This window comes from Micromys minutus (genome assembly GCF_963924665.1).
Source record: "Micromys minutus genome assembly, chromosome: 30".
Lineage (NCBI taxonomy): Eukaryota > Metazoa > Chordata > Mammalia > Rodentia > Muridae > Micromys > Micromys minutus.
Window position 1 is genome coordinate 28,670,500 of NC_137965.1, and position 19,361 is coordinate 28,689,860.

Sequence of the window (19,361 nt, forward strand, 5' to 3'; positions counted from 1 at the left end):
TCCATCAAAATTCAAACCCAGTTCTTCACTGAGATGGAAAGAGAATATCCAGAAATGAGCCTTCACATATGTGGTCACCTGATTTTTGACAAAGGAGCTGTAAACATTCAATGGAAAAAGGACAGCCTATTCAACAAATGGTGTTCGCCCTGACACTCAGCATGCAGAAGAATGAAAAAAGACCCTTTCTTATCTCTTTGTACAAACCTCAAGTACAAGTGGATCAAAGATATCCACATTAAAGCAGGTACACTGAAACTATTTGATGAGAAAGTAGGGAAAACTTAGAACTCATAGGCACAGGAGAAAATTTTCTAAACTGAAGACCAATAGCTCGAGCTCTAAGGTCAAAGATTGGCAAATCGGACTTTATGAGATTGCAAAGTTTCTGTATGGCTAAAGACACTGTCATGAAAGCAAAATGGCAGCCAACAGTGTGGGAGAAGATATTTACCAACCCCACATCAGAAAGAGGCTTAATATCCAAGGTATACAAATAAATCAAAAAATGAGATACCAGGGAATCAAACAACCCTACTAAAAAAATGTGGTACAGACTTAAAGTTCCCAATTGAGGAATATTAAATGGCTCAGAAACATCTAAAGAAGTGCTCAACATCCTTAGCCCTCAGGGAAATGCAAATGAAAACAACCCTGAGATTCCACCACACACCTGTCAGATTGACCAAGTTCCAAAAACAGTTGACAACTTTTGGTGAGGATGTGGGGAAAGAGCAACACTTCTCCAATGCTGGAGTTTTAAACTGATATAACCACTCTGGAAATCAGTCTGGTGGTTCCTCAGAAAAATTAACATAGTACTACCTGAATACCCAGTTATTGCACTTCTGGGCATTTACCCCAGAAATGCTCCAACATACAACAAAGATACATGCACTACAATGTTCATTGCAGCTCTATTTTTAATGGCCAAAAGCTGGAATGAACCCAAATGGCCTTCAGTAGATGAATGGATACAAAAATTGTGGTACATTTACACAATAGAGTACTACTCAGCTATCAGAAACAATGGCTTAACAAAATTCTTAAGAAATTAGATGCATCTAGACAATATCATCCTGAGTGAGATAACCCAGTCACAAAGAAGAGACATAATATGCAGTCACTGATAGGGGGATACTAACCCCCAGAGGCTCGCACAGTCCCAGAAACAACTCACAGACTGTAGGAAGTCCAAGAAATAAAGAAAACAAAACAAAACAAAAAAAATCTTTACACAACAAGAAAACTTTGACGATTTTCATGTTACATTTTGTTTTGCATGTACTTTGTGCTCATTCTAACTATTGGGTTTTCGATGCATACAGTCAAACCTTTAAAAAGATCAAGTACTGACTATTCATATACATTTATGTAAAAATTATTTTAAAATCTGAAAAAAAAGTAGTGACAAAAATGTATTGTATAGCAGCCGGAAAGGCGGCTCGTACAGGCTGAGCAACTGGTGAGTGGGAGACCTAGGCTGCGGGGGAGCAGAGGGATCTCTGAGGAGTGCACACAGAAAGGGCACCCCCTGCCCTAACCTGCCCTGTCCTCCCCGATCCAGTGACCGGGAACAGATCTTAGGAACTTCTGTTCCAACCCGGAGACGACTTCAGGACACAGAGCAGAGCCTGGCCCAACAGCCAGCCGGAAAGGTGGCTCGAAAAGGCTGAGCAACTGGTGAGTGGGAGACCTAGGCTTTGGGAGAGCAGAGGGATCTCTGCGGAGTGCACACGGAAAGGGCACCCCCTGCCCTGACCTGCCCTGTCCTCCCTGATCCAGTGACCGGGAACATATCTTTGGAACTTCTGTTCCCACCCTGAGACGACTTCAGGACACAGAGCAGAGCCTGGCCCACCTGCCAGCCAGGAAAGGTGGCTCGAACAGGCTGAGAAACTGGTGAGTGGGAGACCTAGGCTGCGGGGGAGCAGAGGGATCTCTGCGGAGTGCACACGGAAAGGGCACCCCCTGCCCTGACCTGCCCTGTCCTCCCCGATCCAGTGACCGGGAACAGATCTTAGGAACTTCTGTTCCCACCCTGAGACGACTTCAGGACACAGAGCAGAGCCTGGCCCAGCTGCCACCCGGAACCTGGGCTGCTGGGGAGTAGAGAGATCTCTGCGTAGTGCACACAGAAAGTGTACCAGGGACACAGACCAGATACAAGAGAAAGGCAAGAACATATCACTGACAACAAAATGGCAAGAGGAAAGTGAAAGAGTATATCCCAAGGAAACCAAGATAATCTAGCAACACGAGAACCCAGCTCTCCGATAGTAGCAAACATAGGAATTCCAAACACTCCAGAGAAAGAAGACACAGACCTGAAATCATGCCTCAAGACGCTGATAGAGTTACTTAAACAAGAAAGGGAGGAAAAGCAAAAAGATTCAGAAGCTTTTAAAGAAGAAAAAAGAAAAACACTCAAAGAACTCAAAGAACAAGACAAAAACAGAACCAAAGAAATAAAGGAATGGAAGAGGAAAATTAAAACAGAAATTGACACAATAAAGAAAACGCTAAAAGAGATAACCCTAGAGTCAGAACACCAAAAAAAGAAATCAGGAGTCACAGAAGCAAGCATTTCCAACAGATTACAAGAGATTGAGGAGAGAATCTCGGGGGCAGAAGACAACATTGCAAACATAGACAAGACAGCCAGAGAAGATGCAAGAAACAAAAAGCTCCTAACCCAATATGTCCAGGAAATACAAGACACAATGAGAAGACCGAACTTAAAGGTAATAGGAATAAAAGAGGGAGAACAGTATCAACTAAGAGGCAAAGTAAATATCTTCAACAAAATCATAGAAGAAAACTTCCCTACCCTCAAGAATGAGATGACCACGAGCATAAAAGAAGCCTTTAGAACTCCAAATAGGTCGGACCAGAGAAGAAATACCTCCCGACACATAATAGTAAAAACATCAAGTGCCCAAAGTAAAGAAAGAATACTAAAAGCAGTAAGGGAAAAAGGTCAGGTAACATATAAAGGCAGACCAATCAGACTCACACCCGATTTCTCAACAGAGACTATGAAAGCTAGAAGAGCCTGGACAGACATCATGCACTCCTTAAGAGAGCACAAGTGCCAGCCCAAGCTGCTATACCCAGCAAAACTATCAATCACCATCGATGGAGAGACAAAGATATTTCAAGACAAATCAAAATTCACACAATATCTGACCACAAACCCAGCACTACAACAAATTATAGGTGAAAAACCCAATACAAGGAGGGAAAATACAGCCTAGCAAAAACAAGAAAACTCCTAAACAAGAAAACTAAAAGAAGAAAAAAACACAGACACAACTCAACCCAAAAAAGCAAAAATGGCAGGAAACAGAAACAGTTATTCCTTGATATCAATAAACATAAATGGTCTCAACTCCCCAATAAAGAGACATAGACTATCAGACTGGATACATAAACAAAATCCAGCCTTTTGCTGCATACAGGAAACTCATCTCAGAGACAGAGACAGACACTATCTCAGAGTAAAAGGGTGGGAAAAAAACTTCCAAGCAAACAGCTCTAAGAAGCAAGCTGGAGTGGCTATTCTAATATCGAATAAAGTAAACTTCCAACCAAAAGTTATCAAAAAAGATAAAGAAGGACACTTTTTACTCATTACCGGGAAAATCTGTCAGGTGGAACTCTCAATCCTTAACATATACGCTCCAAATAAAAAATCATCCACATTCATAAAAGAAACTCTACTAAAGCTCAAAAAATACATTTCACCCCACACAATAATAGTGGGCGACTTTAACACCCCACTCTCACCAATGGACAGATCAGGGAAACAGAAACTGAAGAATGACACTGCAAAGCTAGCAGAGACTTTGAACCAACTAGAATTAATAGATATATACAGAACATACTATCCTAAAGTAAAAGAATACACCTTCTTCTCACCACCCCATGGCACCTTCTCAAAAATTGACCACATAATTGGACACAGAATGAGCCTTCATCGATATAAGAAGATTGAAATACTCCCATGCATCCTCTCAAATCACCATGGTCTACGGCTGGTCTTTAACAACAACAAAGACAACAAAATGCCCACATACACATGGAAACTAAACAACGCTCTGTTAAAGGATAGCAGGGTTAAAGAAAAAATAAAGAAAGAAATTAAGAACTTTCTAGAATTCTACGAAAATGATAACACAACATACCCAAACCTATGGGATGCAATGAAAGCAGTATTGAGAGGAAAACTCATTGCCCTAAGTGCTTCCAAGAAGAAACTGGAGAGAGCTCACATCAGCAACCTGACAGCACAGCTAAAACCCTAGAACAAAAGGAAGCAGATATACCCAAAAAGAAGAGACGGCAAGAAATAATCAAAATTAGGGCAGAAATAGACCAAATAGAAACAAACAAACAAAAAAAACCATTGAAAAAATCAACAAAACAAAGAGTTGGTTATTTGAGAAAATCAACAAGATTGATAAACCCCTAGCCAGACTAACTAAAGGGCAAAGAGAGAGTATCCAAATTAACAAAATCAGAACGGAAAGTGGTGACATAACAACTGAAACTAAGGAAATTCAAGAAATCATCAGATCCTAGTACAAAAACTTATACTCTACAAAATTGGAAAATCTGGAGGAAATAGACGAAATACTAGACAGATACAAGTTCCCAAAGTTTAACCAGGACCAAGTAAACCATCTAAATAACCCTATAACACCTAAAGAAATAGAAGAAGTCATCAAAAGCCTCCCAACCAAAAAAAGCCCAGGTCCAGACGGGTTCAGTGCAGAATTTTATCAGACATTTATTGGGGATATAACACCAATATTCGCCAAACTATTCCAAAAGATAGAATGAGATGGAATATTACCCAACTCATTTTTTGAGGCTACAATAACCCTCATACCTAAGCCACACAAAGACCCTACAAGGAAAGAGAACTTCAGACCAATCTCACTTATGAACATTGTTGCAAAAATACTCAACAAAATCCTTGCAAACCGAATCCAAGAACACATCAAAACCATCATTCATCATGACCAAGTAGGCTTCATCCCTGGGATGCAGGGATGGTTTAACTTAAGGAAATCCATCAATGTAATCCACCATATAAACAAACTTAAAGACCAAAATCACATGGTCATCTCACTAGACGCTGAGAAAGCATTCGACAAAATCCAACACCCCTTCATGTTAAAAGTCCTGGAAAGAACAGGAATCCAAGGCTTATATTTAAACATAATAAAAGCAATATACATCAAACCAACAGCCAACATCAAACTTAATGGCAAGAAACTTGAAGCAATCCCACTAAAATCAGGGACTCGACAAGGCTGCCCACTCTCTCCCTACCTATTCAACATAGTACTGGAAGTCCTGGCTGAAGCAATAGACAGCAAAAGGAGATCAAGGGGATACAAATCGGAAAGGAAGAGATAAAAACATCACTCTTTGCCGATGACATGATAGTGTACTTGAGTGACCCCAAAAATTCCACCAGAGAACTCCTACAGCTGATAAACAAGTTCAGCAAAGTGGCCTGATACAAAATTAACTCAAACAAATCAGTAGCCTTCCTGTACTCAAAAAACAAACATGTGGAGAAAGAAATTAGGGAAAAGGTACCCTTCACAATAGTTACAAAAACTATGAAATACCTTGGTGTGACTCTAACTAAGGAAGTGAAGGACCTGTATGACAAGAACTTCAAACCTCTAAAGAAAGAAATTGAGGAGGATCTCAGAAAATGGAAAGATCTCCCATGCTCATGGATTGGAAAGATCAACATCTTAAAAATGGCCGTCCTACCAAAAGCAAACTACAGATTCAATGCAATCCCCATCAAAATTCCAACCCAGTTCTTCATGGAATTGGAAAGATCAATGTGCAATTTCATATGGAATAACAAAGACCTAGAATAGCGAAATCCATCCTCAACAACAAAAAAACATCTGCGGGAATCACTATCCCTGACCTCAAGCTATATTACAAGGTAATTGTGCTGAAAACTGCATGGTACTGGTACTGAAATAGGCAAGTGGATCAATGGAATAGAATAGAAGATCCAGAAATGATCCCTCATGTATATGGTCACCTGATTTTTGACAAAGGAGCAGTAAACATTCAATGGAAAAAGGACATCCTATTCAACAAATGGTGCTGGTCCAACTGGCCCTCAACATGCAAAAGAATGAAAATAGACCCGTTCTTATCTCCTTGTACAAAGCTCAAGTGTAAGTGGATTAAAGATCTCCACATTAAACCAGATACAATGGAACGATTAGATGAGAAAGTAGGAAAAACCTTAGAACACATAGGCACAGGAGAAAATTTCCTGAACAAAACACCAATGGCTCAAGCTCTAAGGTCAAAGATTAACAAATGGGACTTAATGAGATTGCAAAGTTTCTGAAAGGCTAAGGACATCGTCAAGAAAACAAAACGGCAACCAACAGAATGGGAAAAGATCTTTACCAACACCACATCAGATAGAGGCCTAATATCCAAGGTGCACAAGAAACTCAAAAAGCTAGACACCAGAGAATCAAATAACCCTATTAAAAAATGGGGTACAGAGCTAAACAAATCATTTTCAGTTGAGGAACACCGAATGGCCGAAAAATATCTGAGGAAGTGCTCGACATACTTAGCCATCAGGGAAATGCAAATCAAAACAACCCCAATATTCCACCTCACATCAGTCAGATTGGCCAAGATCCAAAACTCAGATGACAGCAGATGCTGGCGAGGCTGAGGAGAAATAGGAACACTTCTCCACTGTTGGTGGGGTTGCAAGCTAATACAACCACTCTGGAAATCTGTCTGGCGATACCTCAGAAAATTGGATATAGTACTACCTGAAGACCCAGCTATTCCACTTCTGGGCATATACACCAGAGACACTTTAATACACAACAAAGATATATGCACCATAATGTTCATAGCGCTCTATTTATAATAGCCATAAACTGGAAGGAACCCAGATGTCCTTCAAAAGATGAATGGATACAAAAATTGTGGTACATATACACAATGGAATACTACTCAGCCACCAGAAACAATGACTTAACCAAATTCTTAAGAAAATGGCTGCATCTAGAGAAGATCATCCTGAGTGAGATAACCCAGTCACAAAAGAACAGACATAATATGCAGTCACTGATAGTGGGATGCTAACCCCAGAGGCTTGCACTCCCCCAGAAACAACTCACAGACTGTATGAAGTCCAAGAAATAAAGAAAACAAAAAATATACATATATTCACAAAACCAGAAGACTTTGACTATTTCCATGTTGCGTTTTGTTTTGCATGTACTTTATGCTTATTGCAACTAGTACGTTTTCAATGCATACTGTCAAGCCCTTGAAAAAAATCAAGTACTGACTAAAAAACATATTCACATGGTTTTATGTAAAATTTATTTTAATGTCTGAAAAAACAGTTCTGACAAAAATGTATAATTTTAAGCAAAAAATGTTTAAAATCTTTACATTTATCTTTGTTTTGCAAAATAAAGTCGTTTAAAAAATGTATTGTATAATTTTACACAAAAAATGCTTGAAATCTGTACATTTATCTTTGTTATGTAAAATAAAGATGTTAAAAAAGTAACATAATTATTCCCTGTAAGTTTGCATTTGTTGTATATAAATTTTCATCCAATACTACAACATCTTTATTTTATTTCTTAGTTTTTTTTTAAAGCATGTTTAATCAGTAATGAGATGTTAAATTTTCATGAATTTTAGAATTCTTTGTTGTTTTTTATTTCCAGTTTAAAAGTGTGGTAATCAGAGTGTCTGATGTTTCTAATTAAATTTATTGTTTGATTTTGTTTTATTTGTTTGTAGATGTTGAGACTTGCCTTTTTCTTTTTTTGAATGTGTATTCAAATTTAAGGGAAGTTCAAAGAGGTTCTAAGTAGAATGTTTATTCTTTTCATGTGAGTGAAATGTCTGTAAGTGTATTATTCAGTTTTGATTATAATGTCAGTTATCTTAGATGAACAGTATTAAATTTCTGTTTTAATGAACTGTATCTTATTTACAGAGATGTACTAAAACAACCCACTATCTGTATTTTATTGTCAGTATGTATTTTAATTTGTACTAGCATTTCATTTAAAAAATTGGGTTACGTTTAAGGGTAAATTCATAGTGTGGTGTGCAAACACTTAGGGAGAAAGGAAGAAAGAAAAGCATCTTATATTAATTCCTTAATAGCAGACATGAGAGATCTAAAACAAAATGAAGAAATCATACTGAAATGTATGCACAGAAAAAAATATTCAAATGAAGGACTGAAAGAAATATTTGAGAAGTAACAACAACATAGTAAACAAAAGAATTAATAAAACCAAATGTTGCTTCTACAAGGAAATAAATAAAGCTGATATATGCTAAACTAATTGAATTAAAAGGAAAGGAGTGAATATCCAAATTCATAAAATCAAAAAATAAATTGTCACACAAGAACAGATAAATGATACATTTGAAAATCTTATAGATAGTCTTCAATATCCTATACTTCAACAAATTGGAAAAGGTAAAAGTAATAGAAAATTTTCTCTATACATACAGCTAACAAATGATAAATCAACATGAAATACATATAATAAATATACCTACAAAATGAAATACAAACAAGAATTAAAAAGATCTCACAGAAACAAACAAACAAAAAAAAAAAAAAAAAAAGAGAGAAGAAAACACCAAATATGAAAAGCAACATCAGAAAACCTAGGGTTTAATAGATTTAGCATAGAATTCTACCATATTTTTTTAGACATATTCATGCCAACATTCTTTAAATTATTTAACAGAACAGAAACAGAGGGAACATTGCTTAATCCATTTTATGAGTCCACTTACCATAATACACAAACCACATAAAAAATCCTATATAAACTACATTTTAAAAAAAGCAAAAAAAAATATTGCAGAATGATTTCTATCTCTCAAACACACACACACACACACACACACAAACAAATAAACACACACATAAATATGAATTCAAAATAAAATATTTGCAAATTCTCAATAAAGTTTTTGCATATCAAATCCTATATCACACAAAAGATTATATCCATGTTCAAATATACTTCATCTCAGAGAAGTAGGAAAGTTTTAATATATAAAAATCAATAAATGGAATTTACCATATAAACAAAATAATAGAATAATACAAAGCAATACATAATCAACTCATTAGATGCAGAAAGAAATTTGGCCAGTGATAATTGCCACCTCAATAATGAAATAAGGGACAGAGCTCAACTGAACAAAATCAATTAACAGAAATCAAACATTAGGGTAGACTTAAATGGAGAAAATCATAAAGCAATTCCATGAAAATCACAAAAAACAGACTATTTCCCACTCTCTGCATACCTTGTCAATATACTTGATGTCTTAGCTGGAGCATTAAGGGAACAGGAAATGAAGAGAATAGAGATTGGAAAAAGAAGTCAAAGTATTTTTAGTTCCTTCAGTGGGAGAAAATTCACCTAATCCTAAAGAGACTTGATAAACTGGAATGGGTTGATGTAGTGAATGTCACCCTCTTACAGACAAAAGAAACCAGGATGTGGATAGAACTCTGCAGGTGGAGTCTGTAAGAAGGCAGTATTTGTGATGTAAATAAAAATCAATAGCAAGTAAAAATAACAAAGAAGTAAGTAATAGTTATTTTTCTGCTCTGTTGATGAAAATATCAGAATAAGCAACTTGAAGCAGTATTTATTTTGGCTCATGATTCTTCTAAGAATTCATGACCTCATAATATTCTTTAGTACAAAACAGGGTATGGTGGCAGCTGGTGTCCATAGCATGTTTCAATAAGTAAGGAGTCTCAGGTTATATATGTCCAGACTGAAGAGGAATTAGTTGGTAGCCTGTCAACACAATAATTTCTCATTTTTGAAATTTCATACTTAGTCTCCTAAGGAAAGTGTTGCCATTCCTTTTGTATTAGAATCAAATTGGTTGTGGACTCACAAGTTTACCATGTGGCATATTTTTTCCAAGTTAACAGATAATGTCCACATTAAAATATATTTCTGTCTACAGTTCAAGTCTGACTAAAATGTCTGGAAAATTGAAAATGGCTTCATAAAATACTTTTTTTTCTGGTTTAAGAAGTGCTTCATGCAAAACCACTAGTTAACTATTCAGAAAAGTTAGGGTCCTAGATTATAAATTAGAATTTTCAAATGCCTTTAATAAACCAGCATGATTCCTACCTATTCTCTAAATGTTTTTCTTATCATACACATGAGTATAGGTAGATGTCAGTCTATTTCACATGTGAAAAATAATTTATAATAGGTGAAAACCATTAGAGAGCTTGGCAGCATACCAAAAATGCCAAGAGCAAGAGACCATGTGTTTTCTAACACTACTCAATACATGGTCAACACAGTAGCTCTATATAGGTTAAGGAATCATAGTGTAAAAAATATGTTGGGATGCTTTAAATTGCCTGAGAAACAGTAGGCTTGCTGTAAGAATAAATCAAATGAAAATGTCAGAGAAGATACTCACATCAATTTTCATTTAATGGGGATTCCTAAGCAATACCAGAGCAATGCTCCTCACAAATATTGTAAGATGAATAGGATGGATATGGTTTAGCCACAAATATAAACACAAAATTAACGACAACACAAGAATACTGATCTTAGTATAAATAATCACACACAGAGGAGAATTCCTCATTTGGTCCTCTATAAGAAATAGTTAGCCCTGAAATCTAATGTGTATTTCTCTGTGTGTTTGACAGTAGTTTAAGAATAAGAGCCATGAATATGAGAGAAACAGGGAGGTGTACCATGGAGAAAAGCCAGATAAGGGGGAACTTTAAATTAAGTTTTAATTTAAGGGCAATGGTAAATTATAATTAAATATAAGCAATAATATACTTTAAACATTTTTTAAAAGTTTGTCTTATGAGACATAGAATATCACAGTGAATATATAAACAGGACCCAGCATTTTGCTACACAGAGGACATCTCAGAGACAAAGACAGACAGAGAAAAAGTCTGGAAAAAAACCTTGCAAGCAAATGGTTCCAGGAAACAAGCTGGATTAGCTTTTTTAATATCAAGTAAAATACATTTTCAAACAAAAGTTATCAATAAAGAAAAGAAGTGACACTTGTTAATCATCACAGTAAAAAGTTATTGAGATAAACTCTCAATCTCGAAAAGATATGCTCCAAATACAAGTGTACCCACATTTATAAAAAAATCCTACTAATGATCAATGAATATATAATAACATACACAATAATAGTGAGCAACTTCAACACCCCATTCTCATCAAAGGACTGATCATGGAGGGAGATACTGAAGAGAGAAATAGCAAAACGAGTAGAGGTTATGAACCAAGTGGAATTAGCAGACATCTACAGGTTATTTCATCCAATATATATATATATATATACTTTCTCCTCAGGACCTCACAGTACTTTCTCTATAATTGACCATATAGTCAGTCACAAAACAGGTGTCAACAGGTACATGATAAAAATACTCCCATGCATCCTATCGGATCATCATGGATTAAAGCTTGTCTTTATAACAACAAAAGCAAAAAAGAGCTCACATACACATTGAAGCTGAACAATGCTCTGCTCAAAAATAACATAACCAGGGAAGAAATAAATAAAGAAATCAATGATTTTTAAGAATTTAACGAAAATTATACCACAACATATGCAACCTTATGGGTTGAAATGAAAGCAGTACTGAGACAAAAGCTCATAGCTGTGAGTGCCTGCAAAAAGTATCTGGAGCTAGCATACACTACAATATTGGCAGCATATCTCAAAGCCCAAGAACAAAAAGAACCAGATACACAAAAGAGGAGTAGATAGAAGGAAATAATCAAACGCAGAGCCAAAATAAAACAAATAGAGACACAAAAACTATACAAAGAATCAACAAAACCAAGAGCTGTTTTTTTTTTTTTTTTTGAGAAAATAAAAGTTGGGATAATCAAAGGATTAGATAAACGATCTAAACAGTTCCTTAATAACTAAAGAAATAGGAGCTTCCCAAAAAATAAAGCCCAGGACCAGATTTGTTTAGTGGAGATTTCTACCAGACTTTTACATAAAATCTAATACATATACTCTCCAAACTATTCTAAACAATAAAAACATAAGTAACACTACTTAGTTCATTATATGAAGCCACAATTATGCTCATACCTAAACCACACAAAAGCACTACAAAGAAAGAGAACTGCAGAACAATTTTTCTCATGAACATTGATGGAAAAATACTCAATAAAATTTTAGCAAATGGAATCCAAGAACACAGAAAACATCATCAATTATGACCAAGTAAGCTTTATGCCAGGGATGCATGGATGGTTCAACTTAAAGAAATATATCAATATAATCCACAATATAAACATAATCAATGTAAATAAGCACATGAGTCTATCACTAGATGCAGAGAAAGCATTCATCAAAGCTCAACACCCCTTAATGATAAAAGTCATGGAAAGATCATAAAATCAAGACACATACATAAACATAGTAAAACAATATACATCAAACAGTAGCAAACATCAACTTAATGGAAATAAATGTGAAACAGTCCATTCAAAATCAGGGACTAGACGTGTTTGCCCACTATACTTCTACCTGTTCGGTATCATATTCAAAGTTATGGCCATTAGACAACAATATTAGACAACAAAAAGAAATCAAAGGGTTTCACATTGGAAAGGAAGAAGTCCATTTATCACTATTTGCAGATGATATAATAGTATACTTAAGTGACCCCAAAAATTCCACTAGATAATATTTTCAACTAATAAACAACTTCACCAAAGTGGCTGGCTATATAATTAACTGGAACAAATCAACCATCTTCCTTTATGCAATGTATAAAAAGGCTGAAAAGAGGTTAGGGAATTGACAATATTCACAATAGTCACAAATAATATAAAGTACCTTGGAATGACCCTAACCAAGCGACTGAAGGATCTATATGACAAGAATGTCAAGATTCTGAAGAAGGAAATTGAAGAATATATCAGATGATGGAAATATCTCCAATGCACATGAATTGTCAGGATCAACAGTGTAAAAATGATTGTCCTGTCAATAGCAATCTACATATTCAATGCAATGTCAATCAAAATGCCAACTCATTTCTTCATAAAGTAAAAAAAACCAATTTGCAAATTCATATAGTTAAACAAAAAATAAAAAACAACAGTGAAATCAATTCTCAAGAATATAAACACTTCTAGGAGAATCACAATCTGTGATCCCAAACTATATTACAAAGCAATTGTGATAAAAACTGGATGGTATTGGTACAGATATAGGCAGGTTGATCAATGGAACAGAATTAAGGACCCAGAAATGAATCCACACTCCTATAGTCACTAGGGCTTTAGGAAAGGAACTAAAAATATTCAATGTAAAAGGGCATCCTCTTCAACAAATGATGTTGGTTCAACTGGCACTAAGCATGCAGATGAATGCAAATCAATCCTTTCTTCTCTTGTTGTATAAAGCTCAAGTCTAAGTGGATAAAAGAACTCTACATAAAATCAGGTACACTGAAACTCTTAGAAGACAAAGTCGGGAAAAATTTAAAACACAAAGACACTGGGGAAAATTTTCTGAACAGAACACTGATGGCTTATGCTCTAAGGTCAAAATCAACAAATGATACATCACTAAATTACCAAGCTTCTGTAAGGCTAAGAACACTGTGAAGAAGATAAAATGGGAAAGGATCTTTACCAATTCTACATCTGAAAAAGGGCTAGTATCTAATATATACATAGAGGTCTGGAAGTAGACTAAAGTGAATCAAATAATCCTATTAACAATGGGGTATATAGCTAAACGAAGATTCTAAGCTGAGGAAAATCATGTTGCTGAGAAGCACCTAATGAAACGCTAGATATCTGTAGTCATCAGGAAAATGCAAATAAAAAAAAAAAAACTGAGCTTCCACGTCACACCAGTTAGAAAGGCTGACTGAAAAATATCTGGTGACAGCAGATGCTTGTAAATTGTAGAGAAAGAGGAACAATCCTCCACTCTTGGTGGGGTTGTAACCTGGTACAACCACTGGAAAAATCAATCAGGTGGTTCCCAGAAAATTGGACATAATACTACCTGAAAACCCAGCTTAATCAACTCCTAGGCATATACCCCCAAAATGCTCCAACATTTAACAAGTACACATGCTCCACCATGTTTATAACAGCCTTATTTATATTAGCCAGAAGCTGGAAATAACCCAGATTCCAGTCAACAAATAAATGGATACAGAAAATGTGGTATATTTACACAATGGGGTACTAATGAGCTATTAGGAAACTATGACTTAATGAAATTCACAGGCAAATGGAAGGAAATAGAGAGCATCATCCTGAGTGAGATAATTCAGTCACAAAGACTATACATTGTATGCACTCACTGATACTCACATAATGGCCCCAGAAATCTCTGTATACCCAAAACTCAAAAAAAAAAAAAAAAAAATCCACAGACATTGTGACACTCCAGAAGAAAGGAGGCAAAATGGAGATTACTCAGTCCTTCTTAGAAAAGAAAAGAAAACTCTTATGAGAGGAAAATATGGTCAAATAGAAGAACAAGGATTGAAGAAAAGATCACTGAGAAGTGGTCTCACCTGGGAATCCAACACATATGCAGACACCAAATCCATACACTATAACTCATCACAAAAAGCACTTACTGGCAGGAACCAGAGAAAAGCCCCCTCAGAGACTGTGCTAGAGTCATATGGATACAGCTGTGTGTGCTCACAGCTAACCATTTGTCTGAACCTAAGCATCCCATTGAGGTTGCAAAAGAAAGGACCTAAGGACCTGAAAGAGGTGCAATCTCATGGTGAGATAACAACAAGATATCAAACATTCCAAAACTCCCATGGAGGAAAACACCATCCTTTATGCACAATTTTAAAGAATTATTGATTCAGTTGCTTATGTATCTGAAGATAGCAGTGTCTGGCATCAATGTGAGAAGAGACTTTTGTTCCAGAGAAGGGATGTTTTCCCAATGTAGGGAATGCCAAGGCAATTGGGAGGAGAGGGAATCAGAAGAGTGTACACTTTTGTGAAGGCAAATGAAGGGAAAAGGGGGATTGGAGTTGGGCAGAGCAAAGGGATAACATCTAAAATATTAATAGGAAGTATCTAATAAAATAATAAAAAGGAAGTTTGTTTTTTAAAAATCGGTAATATTTAGGCATCCAGGAGACATACCTCACCACTCAAATGTGGCATGGAAAGTAAATAGGTGACAGGTAAGATGCTTAGCTAGAATATTTGGGCTTTGGGGAAGGTTAGAGGTCAAAACAGAGTCAGGGCATCAAACAATTTATAATCTAGGACACAGATAGATGATTCTTATAGTAAGCAGAAATGAAAGTATCTTGTGAATAGTTTAGTACCAATAAGAGATTCAGTCTGGTTGATCACCCTGGTAAATCTTTAATACTCTTAGGCTGCTAAATGGAAATAGGAATAAACTGGAACTACTAATGAAATGGCTCAAATACTTGTATTTTTATCCAAATTTTAGTAATTCCCTCATTAGAGAAGATTTTCTATGGTGACTAACACAAAGCTCCACCTTTATTTAAGGTACTGAGGATAAGAAACTCTGAAATGCCTCCAGAAAATATAGGTTTTTCTATATAAACACACTTCCTTTCAATAGTCTACACCATCATGGCTAAAGAGTCAGAAAGAGTGTTAGGTACTTCCTAGTGGCATATGATTTGTAGTGAATAGGTTAGGTCCAGAGAAAGCAGCACTATTTAACAGAAAAACTCACTTATTATAACTGTATGCACAAAACATGAACAAGATTCACGTAGAAAAGTCACAGCTGAGTGGAGACTATGAGGAAGTCCCATTGTCAAATAAAGTTACTGGCCACAAAAAGCTTCTGAGGATGGAAAATAGAAGACTTCTTAAAATTTCCACCTTTTACAGACTATCCCTGATCCAGACTTAAGGACATATGTGTAGCAGTAAATATTAAATAATTAATAATAATAATAAATAATAATAATAATAATAATAATAATAATAATAAATAAAGTTAATCTCCTTACCAGAACTAAGGTCTCTGAGGTCTTACTCCTCATGCCTGTCCCTGATACAAAGCCCCACGCACTTCTTTATCCCAGTCTGTGCTGCCAAAACGGCCCAACTCATCTGGGTAACTCCCTTCCTTTGGCAGTTTACTGCAGCTTGTTCTCCACATCTGTACAAGGTAATTTCTGTACCTCAAAATCCCACACAAACACAACACTTACACCTGATAGTTTTTCATACAGATTTATATATTTAACTCTCAATCCACAAAGATTCTAACACAACAAGGTCGTAGAAAGTAGACAAAGATACAACTGTCCTCCTTTATGAGATATTAGACCTATAAAATCCTTGATGTTCATAGCTACTTAATGTTATTAAATCCCTCCTGGGTCATCCAGGTCTTTGAGAACCTTCATGTTCCATGACTTCACACTTGGTCCTCTATTGTCCTTAGACCACTTTGTTGTCTCCACCTACTTCACACAGCCCAGTTACTGGCTTTCCTTTATTTCACTAATTAAAATGCGAAGGTTCAGTTGGATCACATGACTAGCCAGCCATTCTTGGGAAAGTAGAATTAATACAAACAGCTTTAGGACAATCAACACACATGAACATCACTATTTAGTTTTTTTGTGGTTGTTGTTTTGTTTTGTTTTGCTTTGCCTTTTATTATTTTAAGGAACTCACAAAGATAGAATCAGATGGAATGCTACCTAACTCATTTTTTGAGGCTACAATAACCCTCGTTCTTTTTTTAAAATTTTTTTTAAAACAACTTTATTTTACAAAACAAAGATAAATGGACAGATTTTAAACATATTTTTGCTTAAAATTATACATTTTTGTCAGTACTTTTTTCAGATTTTAACATAATTTTTATATAAAACTATATGAATATATTTTTTAGTCAGTACTTGATTTTTTTCAAGGTTTGATTTTATGCCTTGAAAACTTAATAGTTACAATGAGCTAAAGTACATGAAAAACAAAATATAACATGGAAATAGTTAAAGTTTTCTTGTTTTGTAAATATTTTTTTTGTTTTGTTTTCTTTATTTAATGGACTTCATACAGTCTGTGAGTTGTTTCTGGGGGAGTGCAAGCCTCTGGGGTTAGCATCCCACTATCAGTGACTGCATATTATGTCTGTTCTTTTGTGACTGGGTTATTGCACTCAGGATGATATTCTCTAGATGCAGCCATTTTCTTAAAAATTTGGTTAAGTCATCTTTTCTGGTGGCTGAGTAGTATTCCATTGTGTATTTATACCAAAATTTTTGTATCCATTCACCTTCTGAAAGACATCTGGGTTCCTTCCAGCTTCTGGCTATTATAAATAGAGCTGCTATGAACATTGTGGTGCATATATCTTTGTTGTGTATTAAAGTGTCTCTGGGGTATACGCCCAGAAGTGGGTCTTCAGGTAGTACTATATCCAATTTTCTGAGGTATCACCAGACAGATTTCAAGAGTGGTTGCAACCCCATCAACAGTGGAGAAGTGTTCCTATTTCTCCGCAGCCTCGCCAGCATCTGCTGTCATCTGAGTTTTGGATCTTGGCCAATTTGACTGGTGTGAGGTGGAATCTCAGGGTTGTTTTGATTTGCATTTCCCTGATGGTTAAGGATGTGGAGCACTTCCTCAGATGTTTCTCGGCCATTCGGTGTTCCTCAACTGAAAACGTTTTGTTTAGCTTTGTACCCCATTTTTTAATAGGGTTATTTGATTCTCTGGTGTCTAGCTTTTTGAGTTCCTTTTACACCTTGGATATTAGGCCTCTATCTGATATGGTGTTGGTAAAGATCTTTTCCCATTCTGTTGGTTGCCGTTTTGTTTTCTTGATGATGTCCTTAGCCTTACAGAAAGTTTGCAATCTCATTAAGTCCCATTTGTTAATCTTTGACCTTAGAGCTTGAGCCATTGGTGTTTTGTTCAGAAAATTTTCTCCTATGCCTACATGTGCTAAAGTTTTCCCTACTTTCTCATCTAATAGTTTCAGTGTATCTGGTTTATTGTGGAGATCTTTGATCCACTTACACTTGAGCTTTGTACAAGGAGATAAGAAAGGGTCTATTTTCATTCTTTTGCATGCTGAGTGCCAGTTGGACCAGCAGCATTTGTTGAATAGGCTGTCCTTTTTCCATTGAATGTTTACTGCTCCTGTGTCAAAAATCAGGTGACCATATACATGAGGGCTCATTTCTGGATCTTCTATTCTATTCCATTGATCCACATGCCTATTTCTGTACTAGTACCATGCAGTTTTCAGCACAATTGCCTTGTAATATAGCTTGAGGTCAGGGATAGTGATTCCCGCAGATTTTTTTTTTTTGGTTGAGGATAGTTTTCGCTATTCTAGGTCTTTTGTTATTCCATATGAAATTGCACATTGATCTTTTCAATTCCATGAAGAACTGGGTTGGAATTTTGATGGGGATTTCATTGATTTTGTCGATTGCTTTTGGTAGGATGGCCATTTTTAAGATGTTGATTTTTCGAATCCATGAACATGGGAGATCTTCCCATTTTCTGAGATCCTCCTCAATTTCTTTCTTTAGAGGTTTGAAGTTCTTGTCATACAGTTTCTTCACTTGCTTAGTTAGAGTCACACTAAGGTATTTCATAGTTTCTGTGACGATTGTGAAGGGTACTTTTTCCCTAATTTCTTTCTCCACATGGTTGTCCTTTGAGTATAGGAAGGCTACTGATTTGTTTGAGTTAATTTTGTATCCCGCCAGTTTGCTGAACTTGTTTATCAGCTGTAGGAGTTCTCTGGTGGAATTTTTGGGGACACTTAACTACACTATCATGTCATCGGCAAAGAGTGATGTTTTTATCTCTTCCTTTCCGATTTGTATCCCCTTGATCTCCTTTTGCTGTCTAATTGCTCCAGCCAGGACTTCCAGTACTATGTTGAATAGGTAGGGGGAGATTGGGCAGCCTTGTCGAGTCCCTGATTTTAGTGGGATTGCTTCAAGTTTCTTGCCATTAAGGTTGATTTTGGCTGTTGGTTTGCTGTATATTGCTTTTATTATGTTTAAGTATGAGCCTTGAATTTCTGTTCTTTTCAGGACTTTTAACATGAAGGGGTGTTGGATTTTGTGGAATGCTTTCTCAGTGTCTAGTGAGATGACCATGTGATTTTGGTCTTTGAGTTTGTTTATATGGTGGATTAAGTTGATGGATTTCCTTATGTTAAACTATCCCTTCATCCCAGGGATGAAGCCTACTTGGTCATGATGAATGATCGCTTTG